Here is a 17,657-nt window from a genome sequence, read left to right as displayed (position 1 = left end):
GGCTTTTAAATGTTGTTATTGTACCTGCCTCAACCACTTTGTCTGGCAGCTCATTCCATATACCCTTTGTGTAAAAAAAACTGCCCCCCAAGTTCCCATTAAATCTCTCCCCTCTCACCTTAAACCTATGGCCTCTAGTCTTGAGTTCCCAACCCTCGGAAAAAGACTTTGCATTCACCCTATGCTCCTCATGATTTTATAACCCTCTATAAAATCACCTCTCAGTCTCCTACACTCCATGGAAAAAAGTCCTAGCCTGTCCAACCTCTCCCTGTAACTCAGTCCCTTGAGTCCTGGCAACATCCTTGTAAATCTTTTCTGCACCCTTTCCAGTTTAATAACATCTTTCCAAAAGCATGGTGACCAAAACTGAACTGAAAGCTCCAAGCGCGGCCTAACCAGCATCTTGTACAAATGCAAGATAACCTCCCAACCTCCATTCTCAGTGCCCTAACTGAAGAATGCCAGTGTGCCAAAAGCCTTGTTCACCACCCTATCTACCTGTGACTCCACTTTCAGAGAACCATGCACCTGAACTCCAAGATCCCTATATTCGACAACACTTCCCAGGGCCCTACTGATTACTGTGAAAGTCCTACCTTGATTTGACTTTCCAAAATGCAACATCTCACATTTATCTGAATTAAACTCCATCTGCCACTCCTCAGCCCACTTACCCAGCTGATAAAGACGCCCCCTGTAATTTTTGATAACCATCTTCACTTACCACCTATTTTAGTGTCATCTGCAAACTTACCAACCATGCCTTGTAATTCTCATCCAAATTGTTGATATAGATGACAAACAACAATGGGCCCAGCACTGACCCCTGAGGCACACCACTAGTCACAGGTCTTTACTCTACTATTCCTACCAAAATTCCACATTTTATTCCATCTGTCATGCCCTCAACCATTCAGTCAGTCTACCTATATTCCCCTGAAGGCTCTCTGCATCTTCCTCACAACCCAAAATCATGACATCTGCAAACTTGAAATTATTATACTTAGTTCCTTCATCGAAATCAGTGATAATGAATTCAAACAGTTACAGAATTATTATGAAAAACACTATGATGCTGGAGGAACTCAGCAGGCCAGACAATATCCGTGGAAAAAAGCAGGCAGTCAACGTTTCCGGTCAGGATTCTTCTTCAGGTTTCTCTAGTTACACAATTATACAACACAGAAACTGGCTCTTTGTACCACAATGTCTATGCCAATCATTATGCTTATCTATACTAATCCCACTTGCCTGTAATCATTCCATATCAATCTTATACCTTGCTCATTCAAGTACCTGTCCAGCTGCCTTTTTTTACTTTTCCTGCATCCACCACCTCCTCAACTCATTCCAGATACTAACTACCCTTCATATCTCCTTTAAACATCCTCCCTCTCACCTTAAACCTATGCCCTCTAGTTTTAGACACCCCTACCATGGGAATCAAACTCTGGCCATCTACCCTATCTATGACTCTCATAATTTTGGAGTGTCAACAGCTCAAGTCCCAATCCCGATCTCTGCAGCACCCCGCTAAGTCACAGCCCCCCAACCCAAATGTTAGCTATTTATTTCTATTGTGTTTACATTATCTTTCATTAATAATTTTCAAGTTGTAGGAGCTCTTTTTTTTGGAGACACAAGAAGCTGCAGATATTGGAATCTGGAGCAACACACAAACAGCTGGAGGAACTTATCAGGTCTGGCAGCATATACAAAGGGAAATGGACAGTCGACAGTACTGGTTGAGACCCTTCATCTGGACTCAGCCTTGATCCGAAATGTCGACTGTCCATTTCTCTCCATAGATGCTGCCAGACCTGCTGAGTTCCTGCAGTGCTTTGTGTGTTGCTCATCTTTTTTTGGTAGGGCCAGACTGACAATCCATTACACTTCTGAAAGTCACTCACATAAATGCAGAAGCTGAGACCTCACTGAGAAACCCTTGCCACAGACGTTCCAAAGGCCTTCCAACATCAGAGTCCTCATAGATCTAGCCTGGTGACTGCACTGTGCTGCACCATGGTTTTAAAGGTACTACTGTTATGTTCACAGCCTTAATTTTCCACTGTGAACTTAATGGGCAATTAATACAGGGCGCCTAAAGGCAAAGTAACATTAATGCAAGGCAAACAATGGGGCAACATAAATTAACTGACAAATTCTGTAGATTTACAACGCACTACATTTCTTTTAAACCTATTAATTTGCTGATGGATTTGCACATTAATAACGGCATGCATTGTTAACACATTTACGAGAGAGATGTGTCTGGTCTGTTGGAATATGTGTTAATGCTTAATGCTATCAAGCTCCCTTCAGTGGATTGCAACAAGTGCTATTATTCCCTCAAACCAGGCATGATTTTTTCTTTCTCTTTATCATTTTGTTTAATACCAATTAACATGCTCCACAGAAATAATTAGTGAAAGCAGTTCACAAGCTCAAGCGGCGTATCTATCACCACATGATATATCAAAAAATCTGTCCAGCTTTTGTATCAAACTTTAAATAAGAAAGTAATACAAAGTAAAAGATGGAAGATTTAAAATACTCAGTTCATTCCAATAATGAGAAGGACGTTGCCTTGTCACATAAGTAATAAGAATGTTCCCTCTAAGTGGCAGAATCTGAACTTTTGTCTGTCCCCATAGAGTAGGTTGTTGGGACACTACCTCTTTTCCTATAAAGCAAACTTGCTAACACAGTAAGAGCACGCTTCATGTAATGGAAGTTGTTGTTCACTCCTCCCCAGGGTAACATCACTATCTTGACTTCCTGACCAACAGACCACAATCAGTGAGGATAGGCAGCAACAGCTCCGCCACAATTATCTTCAATAGTGGTGCCCCACAAGGCTGCGTCCTCAGACCCCTCCTGTACTCCCTTATACACTCACGACTGTGTGGACAGATCCCACTCTGACTCCATCTACAAGTTTGCAGATGATACCACCATTGTGGGCCATATCTCAAATAACAACAAAGGAGTACAGGAAGGAGATAGAGTGCCTAGTGGCAACAACCTGTCTCTCAATGTCAGCAAATCAAAAGAGCTGGTCATTGACTTCAGGAAGAAGGGTGCAGTACATGTTCCTGTTTACATCAATGGTGCTAAGGTGGAGATGGCTGAGAGCTTCTGGTGTAACCATCACCAATAGCTTGTCCTAGTCCAACCATGTAGATGCCACAGCCAAGAAAGCACACCAGCATCTCTACTTCCTCAGAAGGCTAAGAACATTCAGCATGTCTCCGTTGACCCTCACCAATTTTTATAGATGCACCACAGAAAGCATCTTATTGGGATGCATCACGGCTTGGTATGGCAACTTCTCTGCCATAGACCATAAGAAACTGCAGAGAGTTGTGGACACAGCTGAGAGCATCACAGAAACCAGCCTCGCCTCCATGGACTCCACCTACACATCTCATTATCTCGGTAAAGCAGCCAGCATAATCAAAGACCCCACCCACCCTGGACATTCTCTCTTCTCCCCCCTCCCATTGGGCAGAAGATACAAAACCCTGAAAGCACGTACCACCAAGCTATCCCACTGTTATAAGACTATTGAACGGAACTCTTGAACAATAAGATGGACTCTTAACCCCACAATCTACCTCATCATGGCCTTGCACCTTATTGTCTGACTGCACTTTCTCTATAACTGTAACACTATATTTTGCATTCTGCTGTTGCTTTTCCCTTGTACACCCTTAATGTACTGATGTTGTGAAATGATCTGTATCATTTGATCTGTATCATGTGATTAAAATTGATCTGTATCTGTACTAAACAAAGTTTTTCACTGTACCTCAGTAGATGAGACAATAATAAACCAATTACTCATCTTGGAAGGCTGCATGCCATATTACTTTCAGAGAATCGTAAAATGACACACCATAAAAAGGTTATGTAGTCCACTGAAGGTGAGTTTGATAGAGTTGTCTAGTTAGAACCTTTCCTCTGCTCAATACTATAGTCCTGCAATATTTTTTTTTCCTTTTCAAGTATATCTGCATTTTTTTTGAAAGCTACAACTGAATTTGCTCCTACCTTCCTTTCAGGCAGTGCATTTCTAATCATAAACTGCTGTGCAAAGAAATGTTTCCTCATTTCCCCACTGGTCCTTCCAGAATTTATCTGAAAGTTGTGCCCTCTGGTTACTGACTCTCCTGCTGCCAGAAGCAGTCTCCCTAGTTTGTCAAAAAACCTCAACTTTCAACACCTCTTCCATCAACATTGCCTGCACTAAAGAGCATAATCCTGTTTGTTAAGTCTCTCCACATAACTGAAGTCCCTTATCCTCTGGTACCTTCCTAGTATAATTCCTTGCCAGTGATAAAGCAAAGATTGCTCAGAAAGTAATTACACTTGTATAAATATGTGAATGAGTTTGTCAGCTGCCAAAATCTTTCCTGTCTCCTTTCAGAGACCAAAGTTGACCCTTGTTTGGTATGGTAAGCAGTTGCCTAAATTTCATTTATAAATCTTGGATAAAGCATAGCAAAAGTTTCCAACATATTGTATCCCAATAATTAATATTAAGTTGAATGAACTAAATGGCAAACCAGAATGTGTAACACTCAATAAAATAGCACTGTGGATTATTGGATATAATTAGCTTCTCATGTATTTTCCCCACTTTTGTATGAAAAATGGTTCACAGTACTTCTTGCCTTGAGCACAACATAAGACTTGTATAATGTTTTAACATGTGCATACCACCACCTGGAAGTTGCCCTCGAAGCCACACACCATCCTGACTTGGAAATATATCACCGTTCCTTTTCCATCACTGGGTCAAAATGTTTGAATTCCCTAACAGCATAGTGGGTACACCCACACCTCAAGGACTGCAGCGGTTCAAGAAGGCAGCTCACCACTACCTTCTCAAGGGCAATTAAGGATGGGCAGGTCCATATCCTTTGAATGAAAAAAAAACATACCCAAAAGAAGTTTTCTAACTTTCTTGTCTCTTGCCAATTGAAGCATAGTTAACAGAAAGTGAGCATCCAGGTCTGTTCATGCAGCCAGCACCCAGTTCTCCCTTCATCTCTGCCCTGACCTCATTGATATCTTCATCTTTTTCTTTATTTCACTAGGGGCTCTGCCCAACAGCTCAGCTGAAAACTTTTGCATCATTCAAATCATATCGGTATTGCTAAATGTTAGAAATTTATGGAACTCAAAATGTTCCATTGGGACTACACCAAGAAAGCTCCTATATCTAACCTGCATTTTCAAATCGGTCTTCAGCTCCTGTCAATTTGCTGTCACTTCATTGCCAGCAGAAGCACAAAATAGATCACCACAATTATATTAACTTCTACCAACACCTTACTTCTAAATAAAATCTTCCAACACTAAGTACAATTTTCAGAGATGTCTGTGTATATTTTTCAAGCTATAATTTTTCCAAAAATCTCAGTGAAAACAACTACCGTACATTTATAAAGTAGCTTGCTCTTGTCCAAAATCTAAAATGTTTTTCTAGCTTTTAGTCTTTGTTAATATAAACTGCTTTGCTTTCTGTCTTGCTCAGTATATAAAAATTAATTCTGGATTTTGTTCAATGCCTACAAAGCTTACTTCCAAAAATAATATTTGAAATTCACTGGTACAGCACTCCTCCTGCTTATCTCTGCTTCGCAAAATGGAATGGAGACTTTAAATCCATAAAGTTAATCTCATCTACAGCTTCAATCTACTCTAACTCAAACAAGCAATCAGGTTGCAGCCTATTTAAAACATTCTCAGACAGAAAACTAAACAACATACTTGCTTTTAAACTGTTGGTAAGGCATAGTAAAGATGTTTTACTGCAGATTTATAGTTTGCTGTTAATACATCACTAAGGTCAGCAAATTCTAAAAATACGGTGAACGATTTGTAGCGTTACCTATTTGTTAAATGCCAACAAAAGAAATCCTGCACTGTCCGAGATGACTTTTACATTATTGCTGATTAGCGATCTAATATAATTTAGACAAAATTTCAGACACTACTTTCAAAGAATATGTTTTTTGCGTATACTATAAATGACAAACTGTGACAAGCAAAATTACAAAGTCAATTAAGTTAATTTAAACACTTGCCACATTTCACATTTATAAAACTAAGACACAGAAACCAAGGTCCTTTAAATAAAACCACATTTATATACAGGAAATATGACTTCTTATTGCAGGCAACATACAGCATGTAACACAGCATACAGCATGTACATGAAGTGTTAGTGATTGCAAAGGGGTCATTTGACAAACAGAACCATTCTTTAGTTTAGGTCTTGATTAACCACAAATGACAGATAATTTGCAGCTTTATCACCTATTGACATTATGAATTCTGTACAATGTGAGCACATTATTCCATGTCACACAAAGTTGATTTGATCTGCACGTCCCATGGATTTTTACATTTTAAAGCATGCATTGAGCACTTCACAATTCCGAGAAAAATACTCCGTAGAGCATTAAGAAATAGAAAAACTTCTATTTTCATACCCACATTCTAAACAAAAGGGCCTATTATCACGTAGGGACTGCACTATATCATCATATTTCGACGCACAACAGAAATTGAAATTACAGTGATGCTAAGACATTATGGCAGACAATTAAAATTCATAACATCAGTTTAACTCAATTACTACTCTTGCATTTGGATTAGAAGATTTGAGCACAGATCAGAATGTGCAATCTAGGTTGAAATTCCAAACTAATAGCAGGCAATTGCTAAGACAACGGACCTACCCATACTTACCTTTTCCTAGCAGGTCTGTAGAAAACTGTCAGAAATGTCCCTCTCTTGGGTCAGCTTGAGTTCAACTTCCTTCCTTGCACATTGCAATGCAGAGGACAGATTCAAGCTTGAGGTTAGATGTAGTTATAGAGTCATAGAATGATACAGAAACAGGCCCTTCAGCCCAACTGGTCGACACTGGCCAAGATTCCCATCTAAGCTTGTCCCATTTACCCACATTTGGACCATATTCCTCTAAACCTTTCCTATCCATGTACCTAAGTACCTTTTTAAATGTTGTTAATGTACTTGCCTCAACCACTTCCTCTGGTGGCTCATTCCACGTATGGACCACCCTCTGGGTGAAAAAGTTTCCCCTAGGGTTCCTATTAAATCTCTCCCCTCTCATCTTAAACCTATGACCTCTAGTTCTTGATTCCACAACCGTGGGAAAAAGACAGTGCTCATTGCCCCTATCTATGCCCTTCATGATTTTATACACCTCTATATAACCCATCCCCTGGTGGATCTGCTCTCCCCTCCTCCTCTGCACCTGCCTATCACCATCTTGTGCCCAACCCGCCTCCCCTCTTTTGTCCACCTATCACTGCTCTGCTTTTCCCTCCTATATATTGGGCTTCCCCTTTTCCTATCTTCAGTTCTGAAGAAGGATCCTGACCCGAAACGTTGACCGCCTGCTTTTCTCCACGGAGGCTGCCTGCTGAGTTCCTCCAGCATCATAGTATTTTTCATCTAGATTCCTGCATCTGCACGGTTTCTCTATATAATCCCTCATTCTCCGACGCGCCGATGAAAAAAGTCCCAACCTGCTCAATCTTTCTCCATAACTCAGTCCCTCGAGTCCCAAAAACATCCTCCTAAATCTCCTCTGTAGGTTGTATCTAGTTGTATGTGGTTGTATCTGGCCTCACAGTCCACTGATCATCTTTGCAATGGGTGCAGTTGTGGAGTGCAAACGTACTGAGTTGAGGAGCCTTATTAGAGCTTGGATATCTGACCCAAGCCTAATAGGTCACATCAGGCTTGGACCAGGTCAGATGCATAATCTGACAAAACACTGTGGATCAGTTGGAGCCAGACTGCTCTCTGTTGGCCTGACCCAGGTCAGGACAACCTGCTCAGCACCAGTGCATGTGAACAGCCACCCAGGCAATAGTTGAGTCAGATCAGGCATGAGAAACATAAGCACTCAGGTCAGGTATCCACACAGAATAGAACAGACCAAGCTCTAATTTCATACCCAAGCAGGTCTCCTGGCTAGATGCACTTCTTATTCCACCCCTCAGATTTACACCAGCCACGCCTGGTGTATGTGGTGCAAGTCGATTCTTTTTAATAGGGTGGCTGGCCTTGATTGAAAGATGTGGTTTCTTTATTTTACATATTGATATGTTTTTAATTATTTTCTACCACTTAAACATGCTTTTTAAAAGAGTAAAAAAATCCTGAAATTGACTCAGGTTATTTGAATCTATTTCAACAGATTTTAAACATGCCTGAGACCGACAAGCTGTCAAAAGTTAATCAGGGCAATCCTTGTGCAGGGCCTCTGGATTCACCACCTGATGCCTAGTCAGTGCTTGTGGATCACTCTGTCGTACTGGATGGCTGTGACAACCAGGCCTCCAGCTCAATCAATCCTGCATGGTCACAAACACAAGTGCGGCCACAGGAAAAGTGCAGGACAAGTATGGCCTTTCTAGTTCATCTGGACTTCAAAGGTCTTACGACACCCTATTAAGACAAGAGTCCAACAACGAATAACAGCCTGAAGTACCTCCTCTGGTTCAAATCCTCCCTCAACTTTACCTAGCAAGAACGCCTAGGAGATTCTTCATATATTTTGCTAAGAATGAGGTTAAAATTGACTCCAAAGTTGTTCCAGTTTCAAGAAAACCAGTCAGTTTGTGCCAAAAGAAGTAATGGCATGATGTTAGCTCGTGCTAATCAAAGGAGAAAGGCCATAACAAAGACAGCAAGGAACTAGCCATACTTGCAGAGGTTCCCGTAACACCTCCACAAATAACTTTCTCTCAGGTTTGCAAAACCCAAGCTCCATCTGTTTCCTTCCAGATCCCCACAGATTCATGTAAAATGAAGCAAATGTCTATTAGTACTCAAGCAACAAACAATCAATTTCCAGCTTCTGCAGTCTCTTGTGTCTCTACTTTTAACTCAAGCATGATTGAGAAGACAGTGGTACTCAGAGAGAAACTGAGCTGATAAGAGAAAGAATATCAAGCAGAGAGAAAATTGCATAAACAAAAAAGACGAAAGCTGAAACAAAAGAAAAGGAAGCTTTACACATCAATTGATGAATGGGAAATTGGCAGAGAGAGAGGAAGAGACAAAGGCAGGGAGGCAAACATAGATCTTTCATTAAACTTTATGTCCATGACCAACACTATTCTAATAAAATTATACCACAACCAAGGAGATCTAGTGATATCCTTCAGCACAAGAGCAGAAATGAATGGTTCATGAAACCCATCAGACGCTTAGATTATGTTATAGGCCATGACTCACTGCAGCCCTACTTCTATTTGATGTATTATAAAAAAAGACACTTACTGTGTCATAGTCATACAGTAATACAGCATGAAAACAGGCCCTTCAGACCAACTCGTCCATGCCAACCATGGTGCTCACCAAGCTAGTCCCATTTGCCCACATTTGGCCCATATCCCTTTAAACACCTCCTATTGATGTACTTATCCAAATGTATTTTTTATTGGGCAGTGTATAGTCTAAGCAAAAATGGCCTGGGCCAGTACTAAAACAGATTTTGGGTTGTTTAATGTTTTTCTATTTCAGATCCCAGTCTATAAATAATGTTATTTATTTCAACAAGACATTCCTCCATTTAGGGGGTTGTCATCAATTAGTATGGTGAAACCAGTATTTGGCTTGTGGGCATTGAATTGACAAAGAAGTCTTCAAGTACAGTGAACCACTTGGCAAGAAAAGAGTGGAGTGATAACATTTTCTAGAGTATGATCTTGTAAAATATTGTTGATAATATTGTATTAATCAATGACTTATAGTCACCTTTGAGTAGATTTCTTTGAACAAGAATTGAGGCAACATCTCCTTCTTCTCAGTTATAAACGGATACCTCAATCGTGAACTTTAACTGCACGTTCGGTTTTGGCAACCACATCACTTACTTGTAAGTTCTCAAACACTTGGTGTTGGACTTGAATCTTATCACATTAACCATCTGTAGCCTAGCCAAATTATAACATATTGATGGTCCAGATCTTACTTAAGTTGGACTTCTTGCAGTGCTCCCCCTTAGTTATGATTCTTTTCCTCACTCTTCAAGTTAAAAGTGATTTGTAATGTGTATTACTACAAATGGGAGAGAGCAAGGGAAAAGTGTTATCGGGGACCTTATTGAGAAAGTGGATGAACTGTATGTCTGCCTAACCAGTAGCCAGAATTGAAGACGGAAATTAATGAGAAGGAAGCATGGAAATTTAAGTCAAATAGATCTATTAGTCTATTACCCCCTCCAATTTGTACCACCATTCTGAATGGTTGACCCGTGATCTAATTCCATGTAAGCACCTCCAATTCACATCACTTATTACCCTTGGTTAACAAAGGACTAATTATTTTTTATTTAAGGTAAGTAATTAACCTAGAATAATTTTCAGTTTGCATGTCTCTGAAAGCAAAATACTGGAGATGTTATAAATCTGAAATAAAAACAGTGCTGAAAATAGTCTGTGGGTCAGGTCGCATCCTCAGTAGAGGTCATCAGTGATACTCAGCTCAGTTTCGCTCTTCACAGATGCTGCTTGAGTAACTGTGTACTTCCAGCATTTTCTGTTTTTGCTTTTCGCCTTTATACATAGAAGGGTTTCTTAATTCCTCCTCAGAGAGTGCTCACTTTAATTTTTACAACAAATGTGCTAATTCTAATTTTTAGTCCATGTCTCCTTGTGACTCATCAAAGAGCCAAAGTTGTATTTTTTTCCTCAAGCTAGCCTTGTATTTCTTTAATATCTCAATTCTCAACTCAGTCAAATTGTTCTTTGTCTATGGCCAACATATCCTTTCTGAGTGATGGTGCCTAAAGCTAACCATTTTATATGGGTATAGCTTTATACAGCTGTAACATTACATCACTCCCCTTGCACTCCAAACTTCCAGCGAAACAGGCCAGAGCTTCATTCTTTTTTTTACTATTCTATGTATTATTCTTTGTTTTAATTTGTTGTATTATTTTCTGTCCATGACATTTTAATGTACCATACAGCCATAGTATTCTTGTTTCACACTATCTCTAGTTTTTCAACCTTTAGAAAATACTCAATTTTTCATGTTTTAAATCCAATGTCCTTAGTTTTTCCAGCATTGAAATCCACCTGCCATAATCTTCCTGTTCAATTTATGAAGCTTAATTTGGAGCTCAGTGTTTTCATCTATATTGTCTACAATACCACCTTCCATATACTGCTGATAAACTTGGATATGTGGCTTTCTATCTCCTCTTCTAAGTCACTTATGTATCCAGTGAACAGAAACAGCTGTATCACCAAACCTTGCAGAAGACCAATGTCACATCTTGCCCACTCATCTATCTGCACATTATTCCTATTCCCAGTCTTCTGGTGCTTAATCAATCTTAGAACCTGATCAATAATTTGCTTTCAATTCCCTGAGCAAATTCAGCTACGACAAACTGCCAAGACAAACCTCTTAAATGCCCTCTGGAACTCTATATAAATAACATACAAAAATTTTCCCAGGTCCAAAGTTCTGTCAGGCTTGTCAGCCATTACAATGCTCATTATGCTCCGTAGGACTCACATCTACTGTGATGAAGTGCTTTGAGAGGTTGGTCAAGGCTAGAATTAACTCCTGCCTGAGCAAGGACCTGGACCCAGTGCAATTTGCCTACTGCCACAACAGGTCAACAGCAAATACAATCTCACTGGCTCTTCACTCAGCTTTGGAGCACCTAGACAACAGCAATACATACATCAGGCTGCTGCTTATTGATTACAGCTTGGCATTCAACACCATCATCCCCTCAGTACTAATCAACAAGTTTCAAAACCTGGGCCTCTGTATCTCCCTTTGCAACTGGATCCTTGACTTCCTTATCAGGAGACCACAGTCAGTGCAGATCAGTAATAACAACTCCTCTTCGCTGACAACCAACAGAGACACACCTCAAGGATGCGTGCTTAGCCCACTACTCTACTCTCTCTATACTCATGACTGTGTGGCTAGGCACAGCTCAAACACCATCTGTAAATTCACTGATGACATCACTGTTGTTGGCAGAATCTCAGATGGCGATGAGGAGGCATATTGGAGTGAGATAGATCAGCTGGTTGAGTGGTGTCGCAACAACAACCTCGCACTCAACGTCAGCAAGACCAAGGAATTGATTGTGGACTTCAGGAAGGGGAAGTCAGGAGAACACACACTAATCCTCATTGAGGGGTCAGGGGTGGAAAGGGTGAGCAGTTTCAAATCACTATCTCAGAGGATCTGTCTTGGGCCCAACACATTGATACAATCGTGGAGAAGGCACACCAGTGGCTCTACTTCATTCGGAGTTTGAGGAGATTTGGTACATCACCAAAGAATCTTGCAAATTTCTACAGAAGTACGATGGAGAGCATTCTGACTGGTTGCATTATCGCCTGGTATGGAGGCTCCAAAGCACAGGATCCAAAGTGGCTACAGTGGGTAGTAGACTTAGCCCTCCCCACCATCAAAGACATTTTCAAGAGGCGGCGCCTCAAGAAGGCGGCATCCATCATTAAGAACCTTCACCATCCGGGACATGCCCTGTTCTCATTTCTACCATTGGGGGGGAGGTAGAGGAGCCTGAAGACCCACACTCAGTTTTAAGAACAGCTTCTTCCTCTCCACCATCAGATTTCTGAATGGTCCATGAACCCATGAACACTGCCTTGTTATTCCTCTTTTGCACTTCTTTTTTGGTAACTTATAGTAACTCTTATGTCTTGCACGGTACTGCTGCCGCACAACAACAAATTTCACGACATGTGTCAGTGATAGTAAACCTGAATCTGATTCTGAATTCTGATTCTTATTCATGTGCCATCATTTGCCTTGTTGGTTATTCTCTCCTGCAATCTATCCTTCTGTTGGGTCTCTCTGAACAACAGATATTAGGTTTACTACTCCATAATTTCTTTGTTTTCATCTCTAATTTAATTAATGTAATTAATGGTTCCTGAATCGAGAGAATTTTGCAAGATTATAATTAAAACATCAACAATGTTGTCATCTATTTTCTTTAATCTTATTCTGGGAACTTGCCATGACTTTCTTCATTGCTTTCCTTACATTAAATTGGCTAAAGCTCCACCACAATTCAATAATATTTTTCTTGGGATTTCTGACATGGTATTCCCTTCTTAGCTGCAAATCGTGGTGCAAATTAGTTATTGAAATGTGGGACTTCCTTTATTTACATTTGCAACATCACCCTTGTTTGCTTGCAAATTCCAGCTTTGCTATTACAACATTGTGTTGGTGTTGATTTTAATATCCTTTGTAATATTCTTCCCATTTTTCTTGTACCTCTTACCACTTCTTTTATGACCTATTGTTGTTCTTTATATCCCTCCCAATCACCAAAATATGTGGCAGTGTTATATTTTTTGTATACTTTTTTTTCCATTAAAATTATCTACACATGGCATTTTTCTTCTGGCGAGCTGAGTTTTAACCTTGAGGAGAAAATGGGTTTGGCAGCTTTGGGAATTTAGTTCCGGAGTTCCCTGTGATGCATCCTGACCTCCCCCCAACAACCCCCCCCCCCCACAACCCCCCCCCACCGGCCCCCCCCCGACTTCCCATTGACCTACTAGTACAAACAGATTTTCCTTTTTAGGACACAGAACAGTACAGCACAATACAGGCCCTTCGGCCCACAATGTTGTGCCGACCTTTAAACCTCCCACATATCCTTCTACTTTAAATTCCTCCGTATGCTTATCTAGTAATCTCTTGAACTTGACCAATGTACCTGCCTCCACCACCACCCCAGGCAGCGTATTCCATGCCCCAACCACTCTCTGGGTAAAAAAACCTCACTCTGATATCTCCCTTGAACTTCCCACCCACTACTTTAAAGCCATGCCCTCTTGTATTGAGCATTGGTGCCCTGGGAAAGAGGCGCTGGCTGTCCACTCTATCTATTCCTCTCAATATTTTGTACACCTCTATCATGTCTCCTCTCATCCTCCTTCTCTCCAAAGAGTAAAGCCCTAGCTCCCTTAGTCTCTCCTCATAATCCATACTCTCCAAATCAGGCAGCATCCTGGTAAATCTCCTCTGAACCCTTTCCAACGCTTCCACATCCTTCCTATGAGGCGTGAACTCTCTCAGTGCAGTGAAGTTAGCCTTGCGAAGTCTAGAATCTTTAGTTTCCTTTATTTCAAATACTACATTGAAAGCACTCATAACATCACTATTAGGTAAATACATGGAACATCATAGCACAGCACAGGCCCTTCGGCCCACGATGTTGTGCTGACATTTTATCCTGCTCTAAGATCTATCTAACCCTTACCTCCCACATAGCCCTCCATTTCTCTATCATTCATGTGGCTATCTAAGAGTTTCTTAAATGTCCCTAATGTGTCTGCCCCCACAACCTCTGCCGGCAGTGTGTTCCATGTGCCCACCACTCTCTGTGTAAAAAAACTTACCCCTGACATCCCCCCTATACCTTCCTCCAATCACTTTAAAATTATGCGTGTTAGCCACTTTTGCCCTGGGAAAAAGTCTCTGAATGTCTACTCGATCAATGCCTCTTATCATCTTGTACACCTCTATTAAGTCACCTCTCATCCTCCTTCTCTCCAAAGAGAAAAGCCTTAACTCACTCAACCTATCCTCATAAGACATGCTCTCCAATCCAGGCAGCATCCTGGTAAATCTCCTCTGCATCCTCTCTGAAGTTTCCACATCCTTCCTATAATGAGGCAACCAGAACTAAACACAATACTCCAACTGTGGTCTAACCAGAGTTCTATAGAGCTGCAACATTACCTCGTGGCTCTTGAACTCAATACCCCAACTAATGAAGGCCAACACACTATATGCCTTCTTAACAACCCTATCAACCTGCGCGACAACCTTGAGGACATTTTTAACTATAGACAGTTCATTACCTATAACTAAATCTAATAAACGCCTGTCTCTCTGTAAGTCCCAGGACATTATATTGTAAAGCAATCCTGACCACACTGGCCAACTTCACCAGAGAAAGAAAGTACAAAGTAGTACTGAAATCAGAGATGAAAATACAGAGATAGAAAGGAGCGGTAAGCAAAAAGTATAAGTCTCAAGCAATAAATTGAAGGCAATAAACTTTGGGTTCAAAAATGTGCAGCATTAAAGCTTGTTCTAAAGCCTGGATTGGTTGTAGTCACAGAACCCGTATAACGGGTGGCAAGTGGGACATCAAAGCCCTGTGATAGGTGACAGTTGGTGTTCGGGAAGGAATCAGGAGCTTATTCTAATGGATGACCAGGATTGGAAGATTAGGGTGGGTCGTGGTCAGGATGGGAATTAAGGGTGATTGGCTGGCATAAAGCAGGGACAGGCAAAAGGGTTTAAAGGTAAGAGGTGTTTTATCTGATAGGTGCTGGGAAAATCAGGTTGTCAGGGAATTACCTAATAGTAGACCAAGGTTTCTCTTAAAGTGGCTTAGAGGAACAACCCTATGGCTTACTCCTGCTCCTAATTCAAATGTTCTTATCTTTATATTTTTATGTTCTCCATACATTAAGCTGGAAATTGTATATCTTTGTTATCCATCTTGAAGCAAGTTCCACTTTCTATCTAATCTCTAGGTGAAGAGATTTCTCCTGAATTCTGTGTTGGCTGCAATATTTAATATCTTATTCGGGTAAGCCTCAACTTGGGACTCCACCTCAAATGGAAAAATCTTTCCTACCTCTGGTTTATCATACATTTTTATAATGAATGTCAATCAGTGTGAAATCTATGATAAAGTTATGTATGAGCATACAAATTAAGAGCAAGAAGAGGCTCCTTGAGCATTCCCCTCCATTCATTAAGACAGTGACTGACTTGATTTTAACCTCAAGTCTGCATTCCTATTTACCCAAAGTAACCATTCACCACCCCCACCCCTTGCTTAACAAGAATCTATCTAAAAAATTCAAAGGCTCTGCTTCCACTGTCCTTTGAGGAAGAGAGTTCCAAAGACTCACGGCCCTCTGACAGAAAATACTGTAATTGGTATTGGTATTGGTTTATTATTGTCACTTGTACTGAGGTATAGTGAAAAACTTGTCTTGCATACCGATCGTACACGTCAATTCATTACACAGTGCAGTTACATTGAGTTAGTACAGAGTGCATTGAGGTAGTACAGGTAAAAACAATAACAGTACAGAGTAAAGTGTCACAGCTACAGAGGAGGTGCAGTGCAATAAGGTGCAAGGTCACAACAAGGTAAATCGTGAGGTCAGAGTCCATCTTATCGTATAAGGGAACCGTTCAATAGTCTTATCACAGTGGGGTAGAAGCTGTCCTTAAGTCTGGTGGTACGTGCCCTCAGGCTCCTGTATCTTCTACCTGATGGAAGAGGAGAGAAGAGAGAATGACCCGGGCGGGTGGGGTCTTTGATTATGCTGGCTGCTTCACCAAGACAGCGAGAGGTAAAGAGTCCAAGGAGGGGAGGCTGAGGTCCGTGATGCGCTGGGCTGTGTCCACAACTCTCTGCAGTTTCTTGCAGTCCTGGGCAGAGCAGTTGCCGTACCAAGCCGTGATACATCCAAATAGGATGCTTTCTATCGTACATCGGTAGAAGTTGATGAGAGTCAAAGGAGACAAACTGAATTCCTTTAGCCTCCTGAGGAAGTAGAGGCGCTGGTGAGCTTTCTTGGCCGTGGCATCTACGTGATTTGACCAGGCCAGGCTGTTGGTGATGTTCACTCCTAGGAATCTCTGCTTAAAAAGGACCGCCCCTTATTTTGAAACAGTAAACCCTGTTTCTAGATTCTTCCACATTCTCCCCATGTGCCACCCTGTCAAGACCCCTCAGATTCTTAAATGATCCTACTTAAGAACAGCATATCCTGGAATGCTAAGCAAGTGAGGCTGTATCTGTCTGGGAAGCAGGTGAGGCAACAACTGTTTGGGAACCAGACTTCTGAGTGATATGGTAGTGATTTACATATGCTTCTTCAAATTCAGTCAACTGCATTCAGACCTCACAATGTGGTCTGTTTTACATTGGAGAAACCAGACACAGATTGCATGACCACTTTGCAGAACAATTCAGTCCAGTTCACAAGGGTGACCCCGAGCTTCCAATAGCCTGTCAGTTTAATTCTCCAAACCACTCTCCCACTCTGACATCTCTGTCTTTGTCCTCCGACGCTGTTTAAACAACGCCCAACATTAGCTCGAGGAAATGCATTTCACCATCCATCTGGACACATTACAGTCCTCAAACCTTAACACTTCCAAGAATTTCAGCTCACCAGCCTTTCCAGTTTGTGTCGAAACTAGTCAGTTCTGATGAAAGGTAATGAACCAGCAATGTTATTTCAGCTTTACCCTCTCCACAGATGCTCTTTGACCTGCTGGTAATTTCTAGCATTTTGTTTCATTTCACTCTTCCAAAAACTGCAGTGTTCTGCATCTTCCAGTTCCGAGTGTTTTCTCTCAGTCATTTCCCCCATACAGATTACCTGTAATTAACAACCCTTCATATATTTCCTTATAACGTAGACATCTGTCAGTTCTGAAAGCTGTCCATCGATCCCATTCTCCCACTTACTTCCTTTCCCGCTTTCTCTCAGCCAACAACAACACCATCCACGTCATCTTTTCATGGACACTCCCTTTGTTCTCTC

At 41.1% G+C, this 17,657-nt stretch overlaps 1 protein-coding gene across 1 annotated transcript in view; it reads right to left on the bottom strand.

The window, feature by feature from the left end:
* LOC127574065 (intermembrane lipid transfer protein VPS13B-like) overlaps positions 1-17,657 on the bottom strand; it is a 795,946-nt gene that overhangs the window by 313,401 nt on the left and 464,888 nt on the right.

Source organism: Pristis pectinata, chromosome 9 (genome assembly GCF_009764475.1).
Source record: "Pristis pectinata isolate sPriPec2 chromosome 9, sPriPec2.1.pri, whole genome shotgun sequence".
Lineage (NCBI taxonomy): Eukaryota > Metazoa > Chordata > Chondrichthyes > Rhinopristiformes > Pristidae > Pristis > Pristis pectinata.
The sequence above is the reverse complement of the archived record's forward strand: the minus strand, read 5'-3'. Positions and strand labels throughout refer to the sequence as shown.